The sequence below is a fragment of the Mustela lutreola genome, chromosome 7 (assembly GCF_030435805.1).
Source record: "Mustela lutreola isolate mMusLut2 chromosome 7, mMusLut2.pri, whole genome shotgun sequence".
Lineage (NCBI taxonomy): Eukaryota > Metazoa > Chordata > Mammalia > Carnivora > Mustelidae > Mustela > Mustela lutreola.
Window position 1 is genome coordinate 97,263,417 of NC_081296.1, and position 21,015 is coordinate 97,284,431.

Sequence of the window (21,015 nt, forward strand, 5' to 3'; positions counted from 1 at the left end):
GTTGCTTACTATTGTGTCTTCCTGAACTCACCAATGTAGTGTACTGTTAATGAATCATGGACTACAGGACCAAGATAACAAAAATTTAAAATGTTTACTTTTCCATTACCAATATACCTGAGGGAAAAGGAATAAACAGATTTTTAAAAATCATTTCTTCTTAAATATTTTATTTATTTGAGAGAAAGAGAGAAAGCACAAGAGGGGGAAGTTCAGAGGGAGAAGCAGACTCCCTGCTGAGCAGGGAACCCAATGCAGGACTCCATCCTAGGACTCCAGAATCAGGACCTGAGCTGAAGGTAGTAGCTCAACCAACTGAGCTACCCAGGCACCAGATTTGTTTTATCATTAAACCTATTATAGCATCCCTCTTAGATAGCAAGAATAGCTATATTTAGCTTTTTAGTTTTCTCTTCCAGAAGTTCTCATATTTGACAAAGATGCATTCCTAATAATTACAGCTAGAGAAGTCATCAAGCACTTCCTTTGGGCCAGCAGCTGCTAAGTGCACTATTTCCGTAAGTATAACTAATGGACATTTACAAAAATGGAAACAGAACTAAAGCTGTTAAGTTTCACCTAGCTTTTCACTATTCTAATCATGATCCAAGCCCATGTAATCTGATCCTTCCATATTTATTACCATCACACTGTATCGTTCTTGCTGGGTGAGAAGAAATGTGGGGATGATCACTTGAAATCACTAATCAAGACAGAATTTAAAACTCTTAATATTCCCAATCTTGTTCTTTTAGCCATGTTCCCTGTACAGTGAGCATGTAATTGCTGAAATCCTAGGTTTGTGAGCATCTCCCATTCAGTAAGGATGAAGTTTAATTCTGTCTGTGTTCAGTCTGGTAAAATATGAAAGTGGAATTTAACCCACTTTCTTCCTTTCTTAAAATATCACTATGGATCTCTGTTCTCTGTACCTTCCTCTCATGGTATTACTGTGCCTTCCATTCTTTAATGCAGTATGTAAATTATAAGTTTTAGGGTAGGAAGATCTATGATTTAGAGCAATGTTGTAAGACAAGGAAAATAAAGTTGTTGTAATTGTCAAACCAAGAAAAGGTGTGTAAGATATTCAGCCATAGATAAACCAATACTTTATATTGTGATTTGTTTGAGCTAAAAAAGCTCAAGATTTGTGATCCTTAAGGTGCACTGGCCCTTCTTATGTGTTTACTTTTTCCTCCATTAGTATTAACTTCTCTTCTTAAGTCTCAGACCAGGAACACTTAAAGTTCGTGCTAACAACAACAAAAAACAAGCTTGCTAAGCAAGCAAGTATTGGCTAAGTAACACAGTCTATTTTTTCTTTTTCTTTTTTTCCTGTCACTGCGGTTTTATATCATCCTCCATTTGAAAGCAGAATTCAACTACTTTCGACCCTGTGGTTCATTAATACACAGAAATCAACATTGATCTGCACACTTTTTTCCCTGTTACCCAGACTTACTCTGATCAATTTGAAAATTATCATGTTGTCTACATTAAAGAAATTTATTTGATTTTTATACTAACATTTAAAAATTATTAGGTAAAGCTGTAGTTCATTTATATTACATCCTCACTGATTTTCATTTTTAACAATAAATTACATATCTCGGTAGACTAAAAGGAAGGTGAGAATTCTAGGCATAAGAATGACAACCCTGGGTCAGAATTACCATTTTCTAGCTATGTGTCTGTGGGCAAGCCGCTTCATGAGTCAGTCATTTTTCATTTCTAAAATGGGCTTAATTATGCCTCCCTCAAAAGTTTGTTCTGACCAATGAGACAAAAGAAGTGAAAGTGCTTCTTTATAAATAGCTAAGTGCCTGGTAATGTTACATAATTATTTTAAAATGCTTTATGTTTATAGAACGTAATACATATTTTATATTTTATGTATATTTAAAAATATGAATGTGTAAGAAGTTCTATGCAAGTTTAAGGTATAGATCACTCCGAAACATATAACATTTAACATTAATGTTAACCCTTAACATTAAACTAAACTCTTTTTTTTTTTTTTTTTTAAGATTTTATTTATTTATTTGACAGAGAGAGACCACAAGTAGGCAGAGAGGCAGGCAGAGAGAGAGAGAGAGGAGGAAGCAGGCTCCCTGCTGAGCAGAGAGCCCGATGCGGGACTCGATCCCAGGACCCTGAGATCATGACCTGAGCCGAAGGCAGCGGCACAACCCACTGAGCCACCCAGGCGCCCTAAACTAAACTCTTGATAATGGTTTTGAGTTGAATTATGTTATTGTTCCCATTATGGGAGATAATAACATAATTTACTATCACAGATACTCAATTTGAAACTTAGATGTGGGGTGCCTGGTTGGCTCAGTGGGTAAAGCCGCTGCCTTTGGCTCAGGTCATGATCTCAGGGTTCTGGGATCGAGTCCCACATTGGGACTCAGCAGGGAGCCTGCTCAGCAGGGAGCCTGCTTCCCTTCCTCTCTCTCTGCCTGCCTCTCTGCCTACTTGTGATCTCTCTCTGTCTACTTGTGATCTATCTCTGTCAAATAAATAAATAAAAACCTTGAAACTTAGATGTGACTGAAATAGTTAATTTGGAGACATTATTTGCTGAGAGGAACACAAGGTAATTTATTACTATAATCAATTCTATTATTATTGAGTTGGAAGCTTTCAGGATATTCAAAAGGTAGTGATTTCTAAATATTTAAAAATCTATCCCATCTAGTGGCTTATGATTCAAGGTGCTTAGACACTTAAAGCTTGATCTGATGAACCTAACAAAGAGGCTGACTTCCTTTCAGGAGCTTTGAACATCATAACAACTCTGATTCTATGTCTGTCCTACCTGCCACCTGCTTCAACTTCAATTTCTCTTGATTGCTGCACATCTAATTTATTTCGTAAGGTTTTGTTTTGTTTTTTATTTATTGTTATTATTTTTTAACAAGGTTCCATGCCTTGTTGGGAGGCCAGCATGGGGCTTAAACTCACAACTCTGAGATGGAGACCTGAGCTCAGATCAAGAGTTAGAGGCTTAGCTGACTGAGCCATCCAGGCGCTCCTATCGCATAAGTTTTTTTTTTTTTTTTTTTTAAGATTTTATTTATTTATTTGACAGACAGAGATCACAAGTAAGCAGAGAGGCAGGCAGAGAGAGGAGGAAGCAGGGTCCCTGCGGAGCAGAGAGCCAGATGCGGAGCTCGATCTCAGGACCCTAGAATCATGACCTAAGCTGAAGGCAGAGGCTTTAACCCACTGAGCCACCCAGGCGCCCTCGCATAAGTTTTTAATGGCCATTACTGCAATAATCCAGGACTTGAAATCTTACTATCTTAGGCAACTAATGGCAACCCTTTTGGTCTGGGTAGTAATAGTAAGATGACATTTACTATTAGCATCCAGTAAAAGGTCTTTTGTTTTGTTCTTTATTTATTTATATTTATTATTTTTAAGGTTTTATTTACTTATTTGAGAGAGAGAGAAAGAGCATGAGAGGGAAGAAGGTCAGGGAGAAGCAGACTCCCCATGGAGCTGGGAGCCTGTGTGGGACTCCATCTCAGGACTCTAGGATCATGACCTGAGCCAAGGGCAGTGGCTTAACCAACTGAGACATTCAGGCGCCCAAGTTTTTTTGTTTTAATTCCAGTAGAGTTAACATACAATGTTATGTTTCAGATGTACAATACAGTGATTCAACAATTCTATACATTCCTCAGTGCTCATCACAATGAATATTCTATTAATCCCTACTCATTCCACCACCAACCTCTCCTCTGACCCCCACTTATCTCTCCTCCTCTTCTCTATAGTCAAGGGTCTGTTTCTTGGTTTGTCTTTTTTTTTTTCCTTCATTTATTTTGTTTCTTAAATTTCACATGAGCAAAATCATATAGTATTTTTCTTTGACTTACTTCACTTAGTGTTATACCTTTTAGTTCCATCCATGCTGTTGCAAATAGCAAGATTTCATTCTTTTCTATGGCAGAGTAATATTCTGTGTGTGTGTGTGTGTGTGTGTGTGTGTGTGTGTGTACACCACCTCTTCTTTATCCATTCATCTATGGATGGACCCTTGGGCTGCTACCATAGCTTAGGTGTTGTAACTAATATTGCAATAGAGGCGCCTGGGTGGCTCAGTGGGTTAAGCCTCTGCCCTCGGCTCAGATCATGATTTCAGGGTCCTGGGATCAAGCCCTGCATCGGGCTCTCTGCTCAGCAGGAAGCCTGCTTCCCCCTCTCTTTGCCTGCCTCTCTGTCTACTTTGATCTCTCTCTCTTTGTCAAATAAATAGATAAGATCTTTAAAAAAATAATAATATTGCAATTAACATAGGGGTGCATATATCTTCTCAAATTAGTGTTTTTGCTAAGTTGGGGAGACAAACCATAAGTGACTCTTAATCTCACAAAACAAACTGAGGGTTGCCGGGGGGAGGGGGTTTGGGAGAAGGGGTTGGGATTATGGACATTGGGGAGGGCATGTGATTTGGTGAGTGCTGTGAAGTGTGTAAACCTGGTGATTCACAGACCTGTACCCCTGGGGATAAAAATATATGTTTATAAAAAATAAAAAAATTAAAAAAAAAAAAACCCAGTATTGCAATTACTGGATCATAGAGTAGTTCTATTTTTAACTTTTTAAGAGTGCTCATATTGTTTTCCACAGTGGCTGCACCAGGTTGCATTTCTAGCAACAATGCATGCGAGTTCTTTTTCTCCACATCCTTGCCAGTACTTATTTCTTATGTTGTTGATTTTAGCCATTTTGCAGGTATGAGGTGATATCTCATTATAGTTTTGATTTACATCTCCCTGATGAGTAATGTTGGGCATCTTTTCAGGTTCCTGTTGGCCATCTGTATGTCTTCTTTGGAAAAATGTCTGCTGTCTTCTCGCATTTTTTTAATTGGATTATATGTTTTTTGGGTGTTGAGTTGTATGTTTTTTTTTAATATATTTTAGATACTAACCCCTATTGGATATGTCACTTGCAACTATCTTCTGTCATGCAGTTTGATGCCTTTTGTTTCTGTTGGATGATTCCTTCACTGTGCAGAAGTATTGGTTTTTTTTTTTTCTTTAAAGATTTTATTTATGACAGATGGTGAGAGAGCAAGCACAAGTATGGGGGAGCTGTTGAGGAAGAACCAGGTTCCCTGCTGAGCAGGGAGCCCTAGGCAGGGCTTGATCCCAGGATGCTGGGCTCATGACCTGAGCCGAAGGCCAATACTAAATGACTGAGCCACCCAGGCGCCCTTCAGAAGATTTTTTTTTTTTTAATTTTTTTTTTTGCAGGTATTTTATTTTATTTTTTTATTAATTTTTTATTTTTTATAAACATATATTTTTATCCCCAGGGGTACAGGTCTGTGAATCACCAGGTTTACACACTTCACAGCACTCACCAAAGCACATACCCTCCCCAATGTCCATAATCCCACCCCCTTCTCCCAAATCCCCTCCCCCCAGCAACCCTCAGTTTGTTTTGTTTTAAAAAAATTCTCTTACTTTCTTTTTGTTTATATGATTTTGAGAAGTCCACTAAAATTTTTTAATGAGACCAATATTAATATTTCACACTTCATTATATTTTTATCAGGACAAAGGAAAGTTAAGGCTATATATACTAACCAGAATAAGACCTTATACAGCAATTTATGACCATCCATAGGAGATAAACAAAAGAAGCTTGCATCCTTATATAGCACACAGCACTGCAGCAAAATATAAAACATTGATTTAGAATTTTAGAAACAAAGTAACTTGTTTGTTTAAGTTTTATTGTATTGTTTTATAATAAAAATCCATGTGGGCAAAATTAAAATATTTGAGTAATATAATCAATCATAATTTAAGAGATTTATAAAGAATGGTAGTTTAAAATGTTTTTTCTGTATCCTTGGAATGCTGTACACACACTAAAATTATATACTGGGCCACAAAAAACTTTAAATCCATGTATGAGTAAAATATGTTTATTCTACTCTGGCTCTTTTCAAGATTTTCTTTGCCATTGGTTTTCTATAGTTAAAGGAAGATCCCTCAGTGTTGGGTTTTGTTTACTTATTTTGGTACTTGCTTTGTGTACTTTCTAGTTCTGTGGTTTTGTGACAATTTTGGAAAGATCTAGGCCAGTATTCAAATATTCCTGGTCCGTCTATCTTTTCCTTCTGGTATTCTAGTTGTACATTACAACTTAAAATTGTCCCACAGTTCTTGGATTTTCTGAAGTTCAGTTTGGGTAGTTTTTATTGTTTATACTCAGGGTCACTGACAATTTCCTTGCTGATGTCTAGTCTACTGATGTCATTAAGGAACTCCTAATTTCTGTTTTTTTTTATTTTTAATATTTCTTTTTCATTCTTAATTTTTATCTCTTCTCATATTACACATCTGTTATTGCCTATAGTCTATTTTGTTCCCATTAGAGCCCTTAATATAGTATTGTTCATTTAAATTCTCAGGTAATTCTAGTACAGGTCCTACTTTAGTCTGGTTCTGATGATTTCTTTTTGTCCCTTAGGCTGTGATTTTCTTTATATTTTGGCCTGCACTGTAATTTAACTGAGAGATGAGTTGTATTGCAAAATAACTGAGGTAAACAGGCTTTTAGCATTAGAATTTATGGTGATCTAGTTAGGAATTGATCTGTGTTTAATATCTGCTCTAGCTAAGGTGCCAGTGGCTTCAGATTTTTTTAGTGTCCCTGCATTTAATGTATATATATTTTTATCCCTCCTGATTTTTGTTGTACCTAAATACTCCAATTCTGTATCTCTTACCTAATTCAGCCATAGTCCACTGTTGCTATAATTGAGCCCTATATTTGTTAATATGGTGGTAAGGTGCCAGCAAGGTGGCATGTTCAGTAATCTCCAGTTATTATCATTACTTCAGGGAGATTGTGTCTTGAGGCTATGATGTTTGCAAGTGTTTATCCAGTGGTATAATAGCTCTACTTCTGGGCCGTTACTCCGTTCCCTGTCCAGTTTCCCAGTCTGTTTCTTCAAAGCTCTTGTCCATTAACTATTATACTCTAAGGTAATACAAAAAGGTTGGAAGGTAATGGAGTCAGAGGAATTACCTTACATCAGCTGAGAGAAAACTCTGGCAAAGTATCTCTCTGTGAAGTAGGCATTTGCTATGGAGAACTCTCTAGGTGTATCTCACAATGAATACATTTTCTGTGCCCCTAATAGGCCATCAGGGAATTGGTATGAAATCTTTCTCTAGAACATGTTGGTTTTCCTGATTTTAAGAAGCATGGACATATGGGAGCTCCTTAAGGCTCTAGGTCCATGAGTTTCTCCTCCATTTCCATCAGCTTTTCAAAATTACTATTTCAGTGTTTCTTTGAGTTTATAGCTTCAGCTCCTCTAAATAAGCTGTTATAAGCTGTGATTGTCTGGATGCATTTGTCTCTTGATTCTTTATGTGTATATGTTTTCATGGCTCATACTGGGTCACCTGATCTCTTCTTTTATAGATGTCTTATATAAGTTAATGTCTTCACAAATAGGGAATGATTTGGCTCCAGATTCCATCAATCTATAGCTAAGCTGTGCTATATTCTACGGAAGACAGAAAGAAAATGAGACAGCAATCGATAGGAAATCGCTCTCTTCTGTAAATTGTGAAATAAAGTATCTGTATAAACCCAAGTAAAATATATTCCTTTAAAATGATATTTGAAGTCTTTGAATAAGCAGATTTATGACTCCCCATTATAATAAGTTGGATCTTAAGTCTTTGCTAAGTTTCTTATATCCCTCATGGTGAAAATACATGGGAAGAGCATCTGAGTCCATGGTTTTGAAGAAGAAAATTTTGAGGCCAGCTTGAAGAGATAACATGTTTTTCCCTGCCAATTGTTGAATTGCTTTTTTCTTTATTTCCTGGGATATATTTAAATGTAGACCATTTTCCTATGTATATTTTAGAACTTGGTCTTTGTGATTTAAAGAGTCTTGATTTATAAACCTATGTTTCTTATGGAATGTTTTCTTAAGTTATTTCTAATTGTTTTTTCCTTCTTTTGTTCACTGGTGATTGTCAAACTTCTTTCCACATGTGCAATTCTAAAAAAAACAGCTTTTTAGTCATTGATATTCCTATATATTCTTCAGATTTGCTCCTGATCGATGATTAAATACAGTCTACCATTTAGTGCTTTCATCATGCTGATATAAGGCATGAGGAATCAACATATTTTCAGTTTATTCTTCATACTGATAGTGATGAAACTCAGGAGTTATTGCAGGTCTGCTACATTTGAGGAGTTTCTAGGGATTGCATTAGTCCTTCTAAATATTGAAATACTTGAATTGTATATTAAAATATTACCTGTAATCTCCTCTCTGCATTATGAACCTTTCCACCAGATGGGCAGCAAGGTGGAGTGAGATCCCACATTACGAATCCCCTGGATCAAAATGTAGATCTTTACTCTTGGGTCAAATCCCCCTTGCTCCTATGGGTAAAGAAATGCAAAAACTTTTTCCTAGAATTCTATTACCTAACTTTATAAATGTCATACCTCTGAACTCTCTTCTAAACTTAACACATTTTATTTCTGCTAAATGTGATCTACTCCTCCATCCAATATACTGGAATCCCCTATGAACAATAGAGTATATGCAATTAAATTTTTGGCAGTGTTTACTTCCTTTACAGTATTAATTGCACTAATAGAAGTTGGTTGATTTTCATTTTTGTTTTCTATGCTTTGTATTTCTGCCATACTACGCATTTCTCATTATCGCTTCTTGCTTATCTTTATAGATGTCATGTTCTCTTACATATTCTTGAAAACATCAATGAGATTTCTTCCAAATAGTTGATACACTTCTTTCATAAAATCATTTTCAGGAATTTGACATCCTTCTGGTGTTAAGGATGAGTTTACAATCATCTTAAACTATAGTAGTTTTTCAGAAGTCTCATGTCCTACGTTAAGAGCTAAAATACATACTTTTTTATATGTGTGTATATGTAAACTAGATCTAGAAGAATACATAAATCGGAAATACTTGTTTCTTCAGGAAAATGGAATAGAGGCTAAGCAATATGATTAATTATAAATGATTACTTTTCTAATAAGCACTGTTATAATTAAGTTTAACGTGAAGAGTAACCATGGTTATTTATGATGATTTTAAAGGAAGATGCACTTGTCATTGTCATAACAGCGAGAAATGTCTGGTAAATTTGCCAATGGACACCTATTGATGTTTTTGAAAGCAGGAAAGAGCAATATGAGAACAGAAAGAAAATTGCAGTGATTGAGGATTAACTAGCAAGTGAGGAAACATAAAACCAAAGAAGGGATTAAATTCTAAGAAGCTTTACAGTGATATAACAAGCAAGAGAGCTGTGGCTAGAAAGGGAAATGGAGTTAGTGGGGTGTTTATCTTTTGTTTTTGTTTTAGCAAATTGAACCTTAAAGTTATTAGCTTGTAGGATGGTAAATTCCAGAAGAGGGGCTTCTCATCAGTAGAGCCAATTAAATGGGGGAGGTCTTGAGACTGAATGCAGCAAAAGGTTAAAAAAAAATAGGCAGGAAGAGGACTGACTGAGCTCATGCTGGATGGAAAAAGAAAGGATAACTTGTCTATGGATTATCAGTTGTAGCTGAAAGATGAGCTTTCTTACGATTTTTAGTTAAGAAAGGAAAGAGTGATGGTACAAACAGTGTAGACAGGATAGAAGAGAGTTTAATTGAGAAGTATGGTATAGAACATTTGTATAGAGAAAGTGCTCATGTGTTTTTTTGTGTGTGTGTGTATAAAGACAGGAAACTAAAAGGAAGAATTTATATAACTTACAATCTATTCTTTGGGTGAACACTTAGTCCAGTTATGTTCCAGGCACACTATCAGTAACTGAATATACAATATTGGACAAGAAAGGCTTTGATCCCCCCCACTCAGTTTTCAGCTGAGGTGAGGATAATGAATCTTTGTTATTGGAACTCTTACTTCTTGTATATTTGCTGTATTTTCTCAACTTTCCTCACAGAAGTTGTTTATGTTCCTAATTAGAAAAAAGACACAAAGACATAAAGATAAAAATTAGGGTTAAAAAAGACTGGTGACAATAGAATATTTTCTAAATAGCAACTTAAAATAATATAAAAAATTGAGGCAAAATATTTTCTAATCTTTAGATATTCTTTGAAAGCTCAAGATGTTCATAGATCTCTCATAATTTTGATAAACATGAGCTATACCTAATGTAACTTTTAAAAATGCTATTTTTGCAATGGCATATTTTAAAAATCAGTGATTTCTATGAAAAAAATGTACAAACTGTGTAGTTTAAATTTTTGGGAAACTAACTTTATTTACTATATAAAGAGTTTGCAAAATGGAACAAGAAGGAATTTAGTCAAGATTTAGCATATTAGATTACATAAGTGTTTATTGATATACTCATCTTGTTTTTTCAAATCTTTAGGTTTTATCTAGAAAAAAGATAGTTGCTAATATAAACTGAATTATTGACAATTCATTTAAATCTTGAATAAATTTCATTCTGTTGTACTACATACCTATCTATTCTGGAAATGCTTTTATTAAAAAATCAAGCAACAGAAGGATTACATGGAAAAATATGTATATAAGCATAACCTCTGGTCTTTTCAAAGCAGAAATTAAGTCATAGCAATCCACAAGATGACAGTCATCTTACCTACATTATATTTTACATAAAGAATTCTTCATCCCTCTTACAGCTCAGGTCCCAGATGTAAGTGTATTAACTCAGCCAGGTAAAAGAAAATAATTCGAGAAAATTAAGACCTCTAATAATGAAACATTTTTGGAATAACCACAGAAGATACCACCTCAATAGATGTCTGTGTTCTTGTTGCTGGCTCTTGAGTTGCCAGTTAAAAACAAGCATAATCCAGTCATCTATAGAAACAACATAATGTTGCTTTAGTTTACTCATTCATAACATAACACTTTAACCATGATTACACATTTTTAATATAAAAGATATAGTGAACTACATCTATATTTTGTTGTGAAACTACAAACTATATTTTAAACAAATTGGTTGAGCACAGTGCTAATGAACTAATTTATATAAGCCAAGTAAATGTTTTATGTCCTATGTCAAAAATCATGTCTCTTGCCCTAGATAAAACCTTGGATCTGAACGTGTCATTTATTATAATTGGAGTCAAAAGATAGAGGTAATTGGATAAGTTCAAGTTCTATTATTACAAAGTAAATGTTAACTTACTTGAAAACAGTTCACATGCATCACATCACTGCACAAAAACTGCAATGCTTTAAAAGACAGTTGAAAGAAAATTCATCTTACTATTACTGTTTTTCACTTGATGTTGAATGCAATCTCTAACAATCTGTCTAAAATAGAACCTATCACCTTCTAGCCTATAACTGATTTTTCTTAGCACTTACGCACAACTGATGAGTTACAGATCTATTTCCTTGCCACCTCACTGGAGAAAGCTCTTCTGGATCAGACCTTTCTTCTCTGTTAACTGTTGAGTTTTCCTGGTCTCCAGGGTCTGATGGAGTTATTGCCCAATAAGTATTTTTTGAATGAATAATTCATCTTCTTGTGGCACCTGGGTGGCTCAGTTGGTTAAGTGACTGTTTTTGGCTCAGGCCATGATCCCAGGATCCTAGGATAGAGCCCTGCCTCAGGCTCCCTGTTCACTGCGGGAACCTGCTTCCTCCCTCCCCATCCTCACCCAACCTCATGGGTTCACAGGCATTTTCTCACTGTCTCAAATAAAATCTTAAAAACATTTAAAAAAATTAAAATTTCATCCTCTTAACTACAAATACAGAACAAAAAATTACTGTTATGAAATTTAAGGATATATACACACTTTAAGTAATATTTCAGTATGTACACTTGGAGTCTGGAGAGGCCTAACAGACTGTCAGCCTACTGATAACTATAAGATTATATGTATCACAAGACCAATAGGTCATATAGACCACGTTGATAAAGCAGAACCATAAGTTAATATTTCACATCCATGCATTTTCACCAGTATTCTCTGCTCTACCATGAAGAATGCATGAACATAGGCATGGTCTATTAAGAATTTTAATTGCTGTGAATAAGATCTGGTATAACATACAGATTATTTTTTTTTTAATGAGGAATTTTTTATTATTTTATTATTTTTTTTTAATTTTTTATTTTTTATAAACATATATTTTTTATAAACATATATTTTTATCCCCAGGTCTGTGAATCACCAGGTTTACACACTTCACAGCACTCACCAAATCACATACCCTCCCCAATGTCCGATTTGTCATCAACTTCCAGAGTGCAAAATGTGTGTGTTGGACTTCTTCTAAATATAACTTTATATTTGTGAAAACTTTCAGCTTGAGCTAACTCTGCCTTGTCTTTCAGGACTTACGAGATTTGAGCCAGAACTTATCACACGTTTCTTTAAGTACAAGTACCCTCCCCCCGCTATCTGAGAGTGGAATGTTCCTATGGAACTTTTCATAAGCTGAAATGGAGTAAAGCAAAGAATGTTTCCCACGTTCTGAAAATTTGCATTAAATTGCTTAGCATATGAAAGACCTACATTAGTACTTGATTTCACTAACAAATCTGATGAGAATTTTGGCTTGTATGAGAAATGTAGATCTCTAGTAAAAAAAGCAAGGTAGTATAATGTGAATTTCTGTAAAGTGGGGAATACCTGTATCCCCGTGGTCATTTCTGAGAACTTAGTGATATTGATAAACATACTCCCTGTGACAAGACAAAGCATACAGGATTTAAAAACCAAAAGAAAGTTCTGTACTTGTATTTCTTGGGTAAAATATTTCCAGTCTAAACTAAGCTGTTCTGATTATAAACAAATTCTCTAGGCAATTTGTGATTGTTTTCATTTAGAAATAATCATTTAGAACTTCTACTTGGATTAATTTTGAAATAGCTTGTTCTTAAATGGAAGCAGAGTAAAGACTATCCTGTATTCATATTTTCAAATGTGGTTGATCAATTTCTTTATTACTTAATTTCCCTCACTCCTGAGTTACTTCAAATTGAAAAGGACAAGACTTTCTGGAAGGGGACACAGACAATAAAATGATGAAAATGGCATTTCTGTTTTCAGAGATCTCACTTGGGCCAAAATTCGAAGTCAGTCTTAAAAAAGAAAAATATAATTCACAGCTAGAGGAAAGTAATGTAATACTCAGATCCCAGAAATGACAAGAAATCCCAATTCCATCTACTATGTTATTGCTTATTCTGGAAAATTCTGTTACTGTCTGCTTGTATAGCATATGGATTTTTAAAAAGTCTAGAGATGAGAGAAAAGGAGACAAAGCCCAGGTCCCAAGAAATAAAGTTGGATCAAACACCCCACATTAAAAAAAACGAGTTAAAGGCAAGAATACCAGTGTGTGAACTGGAAACAGACCACCTCCTTTGGTTTCAGATAAAAGGGAAACCAAAGGTTTCCAACCAAAGGTCTGTTCTTCCTGAGGGATTTTTGAAATTGTTAGATTAGACAGAAGAGAGAGCATATGGTATTTGTCTTTCTGACTTACTTTACTTGGCATAATGCCCATGAGGGTCCATTTAAGTTGTCATAAATGGCATGCCATTCTTTTATGTCTGAACAATATTCCATTGTATACACACACACCCCCAAATTTCTTTATCCATTCATCCATTGATGGATATTATGTTGTTTCCGTATCTTGACTATTGTAAATAATGCTGTAGTGATGATGGAAGTGTCGGTTACAGTCCTTTGGGGTCCATGAGCATAAGCCTCATTGAACACGAGAACCAGGCAATGTAGAGGTGTTCCTTGGCAGTAGTGACAAAAATCAGGACCCCGCACAAAGGTGGGAGTTTTTCTGAGTGACACCAGTTACTAAAGTCCACTGGATCAGGGATGCTAACTCCCCTGGTCTTTGGAGCCCGGTGATAAAGAAGCATCCCGTAAGTGAGAACCAGATGTGTGTAAAAGCTCCCTTCTGGAAGATACTTGTCCTCTGGAGCATGGCAAAGGAAGAGTGTGAAGATGGTGACTGCTGCTCTCTATCCCCAGAGAATATTAAGGCAGGCTCCTAGATTTGTGTGTTAAATTAGTTCCTTGCCCCACAGGCCAAAGCTTTAATATAAGCAGGTAAACTTCCTTCCCTTTAAGTCTGGCCATAAGCAGCTGCCTCTGACGTGGGCTCTAGATGGGAGTGAGTTTGAATGTGTGTGCCTTTTAAGAGCAGTTCTCTTGATGCTACAGTCTTGTGGGTTTTTCAACGAGCCTTGTTGGTTTTCAGAGTTACAGGTGTTTAGAGCATGTCTCTCAAGTGTAGGTCTTAAGTGTTCAAATGGCGGGCATGGGGTTTAAATCCTCGGTTCCTCAGGGAGATGTTCCCAGTTTTGAGCTCCCCGTGGGTTATGGGTCTTTGCACCAGGAGTGGGGTTTATGGTGAGATTCTTTCTCAGACTCTCAATCCACTTGGTGGTTTTCTTCCATTTGCCCAACGTGTAGTTGTCACTTAGCCTTTGCACTCTTTTTTTTTTTTTTTTCCCCCCGCAAAAGGGAGTTTTCCATATGTTGCTATAGATTCTGTGGGTCTGTGGGTGGAGGTCTGTTCAGGATCTTCCTATATCACCATCTTGAACCGGAACCCTCTGGAATTTATATTTTTTGTCCTGAACAATGCACTGCCAAAAATTTAAATTGGCTTCAGTTACCAAAGTGAAGCAAATCCTCAGTGGAGTTATTTCATATTCAGGCTTTAAAGAACTCCATGGATAAAGGCTTAAGGGAGAGAGCTCACAATAAAACCTGACAAAAATCACATGGGAAAACCAACCATCCTGAGTCCAGAGAAATAACCATCAGCACAATCAGGCATAAAAAAATGATAGGTATATTATCATGTCCATAGTATAGAATTCACTTATAAATGCATTTCAAATATTAATAAAATAGCTTAAACATGAAGTAAGTAGCAACTTACAGTCAAACATTTGAAAAAGAACCAATTTCTGCAACTAAAATAGAATTAGAAAATAACCGAAATGGATTGATAACCAATCAAGCTAAAGAGCATCAGAGGCAAAGAGAAGATTTTTAAAACAGCCTATAAAGAATGAAAACTAGACTAACGTTTAATTTTTCAGTAGCAATCATAGAAGGAGGAAGTCCTACCCACCATTCAAATATAAGAAAAAAAAAAACTCATTTAAACTATGGATTGAGGAAACTTTTAATATTATAATGGAAACTATTTTTAGGCTAACCAAATTCTCAATAGAGACCCTTCTAAATGTAATAAATACTGCATGTGGAATTTAAAAACCAAATGAGCAAAAGGGAAGTTGAAAATGGAGGGCAAAACAAGAAATAGACTCTTAACTATAGAGAACTGAAGGTTACCAGAAGGGAGGTGGGTAGGGGGATGGGTCAAATAGATGATGGAAAATAAAATGCACTTGTAGGGGCATCTGGGTGGCTCAGTGAGTTAAAGCCTCTGCCTTCTGCTCAGGTCATGATCTCAGGGTCCTGGGATCATGCCCCACATTTGGACTCTCTTCTCAGCGGGGAGCCTGCTTCCTCCTCTCTCTGCCTGCTTCTCTACCTACTTTTAATCTCTGTCAAATAAATAAATGAAATCTTAAAAAAAATGCACTTGTAGTGAGCCTTGGGTATTGTACAATATACCAATTCAACGCTTTTATGCACCTGAAACTCATATTACACTATATGTTAACTAACTGGAATTTGACTAAAAACTTAAATGTTCTTATAAAAAATTACATTTGGAAGTATAAGATGCAAATATAGCAAAAATAGCAAAATATTAGGAATTACATGACTAAAATAGCAGACATTAGCAAAATATTAACAATTACATGACTAAGGCAAATATTGAGTTTACAAAATCATAATAGTGGCCAATTTGTGGTGTTCTAAAAGAATATTGAAAAATATTAGCTTATATGCCCACATGCTAGAACAATAACATTGGTAAAAGAGGCGTACCTTTAAAAAAATCGTTCTAATATCTTTGAACGGCTCAAGAGAATGATAAATATCTTGATAAATGTGAATATACCAATAAGGTCTTTACTGTGAGACTCTGAACAGCCCCAAGCGGGGATCCTTGGAATTCAGCATGTTACAGACCTGAGAAGTCGAATTTTCAGCCTTCCTATTGGCTCCTGAAGTTTCCTGCTTTGCTGGTACGCTTCAGCGGCTCCCTCATTTGCCTCCATCGTCTCCTTTCATGTTACTTTAGAGTGTCTCTTTGTAAGATTGCCTGTCCCTTTGGAATACTGTTTGAACAGCTGTTTGTGTCGAGAACAACACTTATTGCAGTTTTAATCGACTGCATCTCTTAAGAATTTTTTTTTTTTACATGCATTGAAGTAGTTTTAACAGTTTGTGTGTAAAGGGGAAGTTCATTTTCTCACCATAATACATATACATTTGTGTCATGTATCCTATAACATCACAAGTGGGAAATGTGGTATAATGGAAAAACACAAAGCCGGAAGAATTTCTTGTCTCTGCTCTGTACTAATTTGCTCTGTGATCTTCTCAGTTCACCTAACCTCTCTGGATAATAACACTTGTTCTTCCTACCTTGAGGATAAAAAAGAGCTAATAGCTATTAAATTGCTCTGAAACAGTTCAAAGTGTTACTGTTACAAAAGAACAGGCCACTTATCAAAGAAAAAAAGAACACAGCTAAATCCTGCAGCCACTTCACTTATTTTTTGTTATGCCTTAGGGAATTATTCAATCAAATGTTGAACTATCCACTTTAGAATCCTTCAAGCCCTAAAATGATCAATACTTTATTTGCCTCTCTTTCTATTTGTATCATGTAGCTTTGATATGTGTACAAGGTTAAGAGAGAAAAATCAGAGTTTGGATGTGTTTTCCACATGATGATAAGGTCTGATGCTAGTAACAATGTGTTGGATATAAGTATCAATATAAAATACTCTAATTATTCATAAATAGTGTTTTGAAAGTGGGGGGATCCTCAGGTATACTGGAGAACTTTCTTTCTTGGAAGTGTTTATAAATTAGCCCAGACTAAATGTATAGAACCTTAGAAAGGCAAACAGATGAACTGTAGTCTAGATGAATGTTCTTTTATACAACTGTACTGGATAATTCTGTTGCTTCAAATTTCTTACTTAAAAAGTGTATTTTTATTGTAAGACCTGAAAGTCTTGCCCAAGGCTTTAACTTGTTTCTCTCTTCTTTGAACTGTGCTTTAGCTACCTATTTACCTGGGTCAATTATTTTACCTATCCTGGGACATGTTGTTTTTCCTAAGAATAATTACTTGGCCACTGAGTTAGTAAAATACTTACATTAAGATTCTTCTCCCGACAGTGAGTGTGGTTGCAACCAACTGTCCTCTGGAGAACAGCTAAGGAAGTTGGAAGAAATTAATTTTTAAAGATTTCTCTTAAAGGTATTGGAAGAGCTAACAGATCAGTGAGAAACTTTGGAAACAATGTGAGAGAAAGAGGGAAGGAACTCTGGCACTTAGAATTACTTCTAGTTCAGGGCTTCTTCCAGTTCTGTAATTATGGCTGAGAAGTTAAGAGACTGATTAGTATCTCAGGATTCAAGCACTGGGGAAGAATTTGGAATTCAGTGCCCACCAAAGTGGAGCAGGCTTTGTTACCCACCAAGCTTCATGTATTCTGTCATCGTTAACCTCCTACTCTAGCTGCTTGCCCCCACATGGGATGGTAACTTCATATGTAGAAACATGAACTTCAGTGGGGAAACCAAGAGAAACTATAGACAGTAAAAAAGCAAACAAACCAAAACCTTGTGAATCCAGATGTGGACTTTAGGATAAAAATGTTTGTGATGGTTAAGGAAGTAAGGCAAAATCAAGAATTTAAGTCAAGAACTGAAATCTATTGAAAAGAACCAAATGAAAAGTGTAGAACTAAAAACTGGCATTTATAACTCAATAGGTTATGTTATAGAAGATTAAATATAGTTAAAAAAGCAAATGAGTACACTATAAGACTTCAGAAAAAAATATCCAGAGAAAAGGGATAAAAAACACAGGAAATTGTATAAAAGACATATGGGATACAGTGGAAAAGTCTAATATATGCACTTGGAGAGCTAGAAGGATAAGAGAAAGAGGTTAGAAGTAATACAAAGAGAAAATGGAAGAAAAAATTTCAAACTATTAAATATCAAGACTTAGGAAAACCAAATAGCAGTAAACCTTAAAAGCAGGAAAAAACCCAAAATGATGTATTTTGCAGGTACAAAAATAAGATGGGACTGATACCTTAAATAATGGAGACCAGACTAAGATTAATATAATGTGCTGAAGGAAAATAGCTGGCAAGTCAAAATGCTATAACCCATTAATATATCCTTAATCCATGTAACTAAATACAAATAGCTCAAAAATTATTAACCGATGTTAGATATTATGAAGCATAAAACATTGAATTAGAAAATGTTTTTTAAAAAGAGGTACACAGAATTCTGTTTATTTCTGTACAACAAATTCCCACAAACTTAGCGTCTTAAAACATGTGCTTATTATGTTGCGATTGTCATTGGTCAGGAGTTATGAACAGCATCACACTGGGTCTTCTGCTTAGAGTTTCATGAAGTTGTGTTCACGTTGTGAGTCAAGTTGTATTCTTTTATGAAGCTTGGGGTCCTCTTCCAAGCTCATGAAGTAACTGGAAAAATTCTGTGTCTAAAGAACCCAAGTCTCTGTTTTCTCACTGAAAACAGAGATTGCTCTCAGGTTTGCTAGGGATTGCTAGGGATTGCTTTCAGGTTTTAAAGATCTTCTGCAATTCCTTCCCATGGCCCTCTCCAGTGTGCCTCTCACTCAGAATCTGAACGTTTAATTTGTGAAGGCTAGTAGAAGTTTCTCTTGTCTGCTAAGATAGACGTTATGTCACATAATTTTGGAAGTAACTACTCTTTCACCTTGGACATGTGTTTTGGCTGGAAGGAAGTCTTTCTGTGTCCATTCAAAAGGAAGGGATTTTACATAGAAGTGGATAAAGGGCAGCAAGAATCATCAGGCCTTCTTAGAAGTCTGTTTACCATAGACATACAAAAAACCTAAAACAAGTATGAGTGAAACCTGAGGAGAGAATATTTAAAAAATATATATATTTATTTGAGAGAGAGAGGGAGAGAGAGCATGAGAGGGGAGGTCAGAGGGAGAAGCAGACTCTCCATGGAGCTGGGAGCCCAATGTGGGACTCGATCCCAGGATTCTGGGATCATAACCTGAGCTGAAGGCAGTTGCTCAACCAACTGAGCCACCCAGGTACCTCAAGAATATTTTATATTTAATATTACACATACACACACATACAACAAGGGTGTAGACTAAAGATGGAATAATCAGAACTCTCAAGTGCTTCTGATGGAAGAGAATATTGCCACAGATATTTTGAAAAAATAGAGATCAATTCAATCTGAAAACTGGTATATTATCCAGACATTTCTTTTTTAGGAATAACTAAAACATAAGGATATAGAGTTATCAAAAAACATAACAGAATATTCATCACCATGCTTTTGTATCATGGTATGTAATATATCTCTTGTTAGGAAGAGAAGTGTCTTCTCTCCCAAATCTCCCTAACCCTCAATGTGGCTGTGTTTGGAAATAGCACCTTTGAAGAGGTAAAGTTAAAGGGGGTCATAAGGGTACTACCAAGTCCAATATGACTGGTGTCCTTATAAGAAAAGGTAGAGACACAGGGGATGTATGTGCCAAGAAAAGGCCGTGTGAAGACACAGCTGGAAAATGGCCATCCTCAAGCCAGGGAGAGAGGCCTCAGGAGAAAAGAGACCTGCTGGCACCTTGATCTTAGACTTCTAACCTCCAGAACTGTGAGGAAGCCAATTTGTTGTTTAAGCCACCTTCCTATATTTTGTTACAACAGTCCTACAAAACTGACCCAATACCCACACTGAAAATGACAGGATCCCTGTCAGGAGTAGAATCAATAGACTGTGCTATAATCATGCAATGAAATGCTATGTAGCAATGAGAAATAATAATCTATAACTATATACACAGTGTGAGTGACACCTACAAAGACAATTTAGAGCCAAAGCCAGTCATGAAGTGATAATAGACCTGATATACCAATCTTACTCTGATTTCAAATACATGTGATTTCATTTAAGCAATTTCATAAGCATTGGCATTGAGTCCTACTTAATTGAACAAATATTTGATTTCCCACTATGTAACACAGAATGTGTGAGGGGATATATTATTGAGCCAGTAGACATTCCTGCCCTTAGGTGGCTTATATTTCTAGCAAGGAATACTCAAAAACTACTACTGTGGCAAGTACATTGCTTAGGGTATTGGATGAGTGCTATGGGGGTGGAGGGTGGGGGGTGGGGGGAGAAAAAAGTAGCAAAGGACTCTGTAGTATTTGGGGGAAAAAGTTGGAATTTTAATAGCATGTTCAGGATGGGCCTCATGAAGGAGGCTTTTGAACCATTGTGTGAAGGATAAGAATGAGTGACTCTTGCAGATATGTAGGGGCAGAGCATTCCAGGCCTAGGGAAGAACTGGTGAAAGGCTCCAAGCTGGGAATGTTCCAGACAGGTTTGAAGAACATCAGGAGAATCAGAAAGCCTGCAGCATAGTGAACATAGGAAAATAAGAAAAATGATCAGGAAGTTTGGAGATGGAGAACAGGTTATGTGAGCTTTTCTTTTCTTTTTTTTTTTTAAGAGTCTTTTTTTTTTTTTTTTTAAATTTTATTTATTTTTTGACAGAACAAGCAGGAGGAGTTAGAGGGAGAGGGAGAAGCAGGCCTCCCCACTCAACAGGGAGCCTGATGCAGGGCTTGATTCCAGGATCCTGAGATCATGACCTGAGCTGAAGGCAGATGCTTAGCCGACTGAGCCACCCAGCTGGCCCAAGTTATGTGAGCTTTAAGGCATGTATGAACACTTTGGATTTTGAAATGAGACATTTGGGGAAAAAGTAATGATAGTACTTTCTTTAACTAC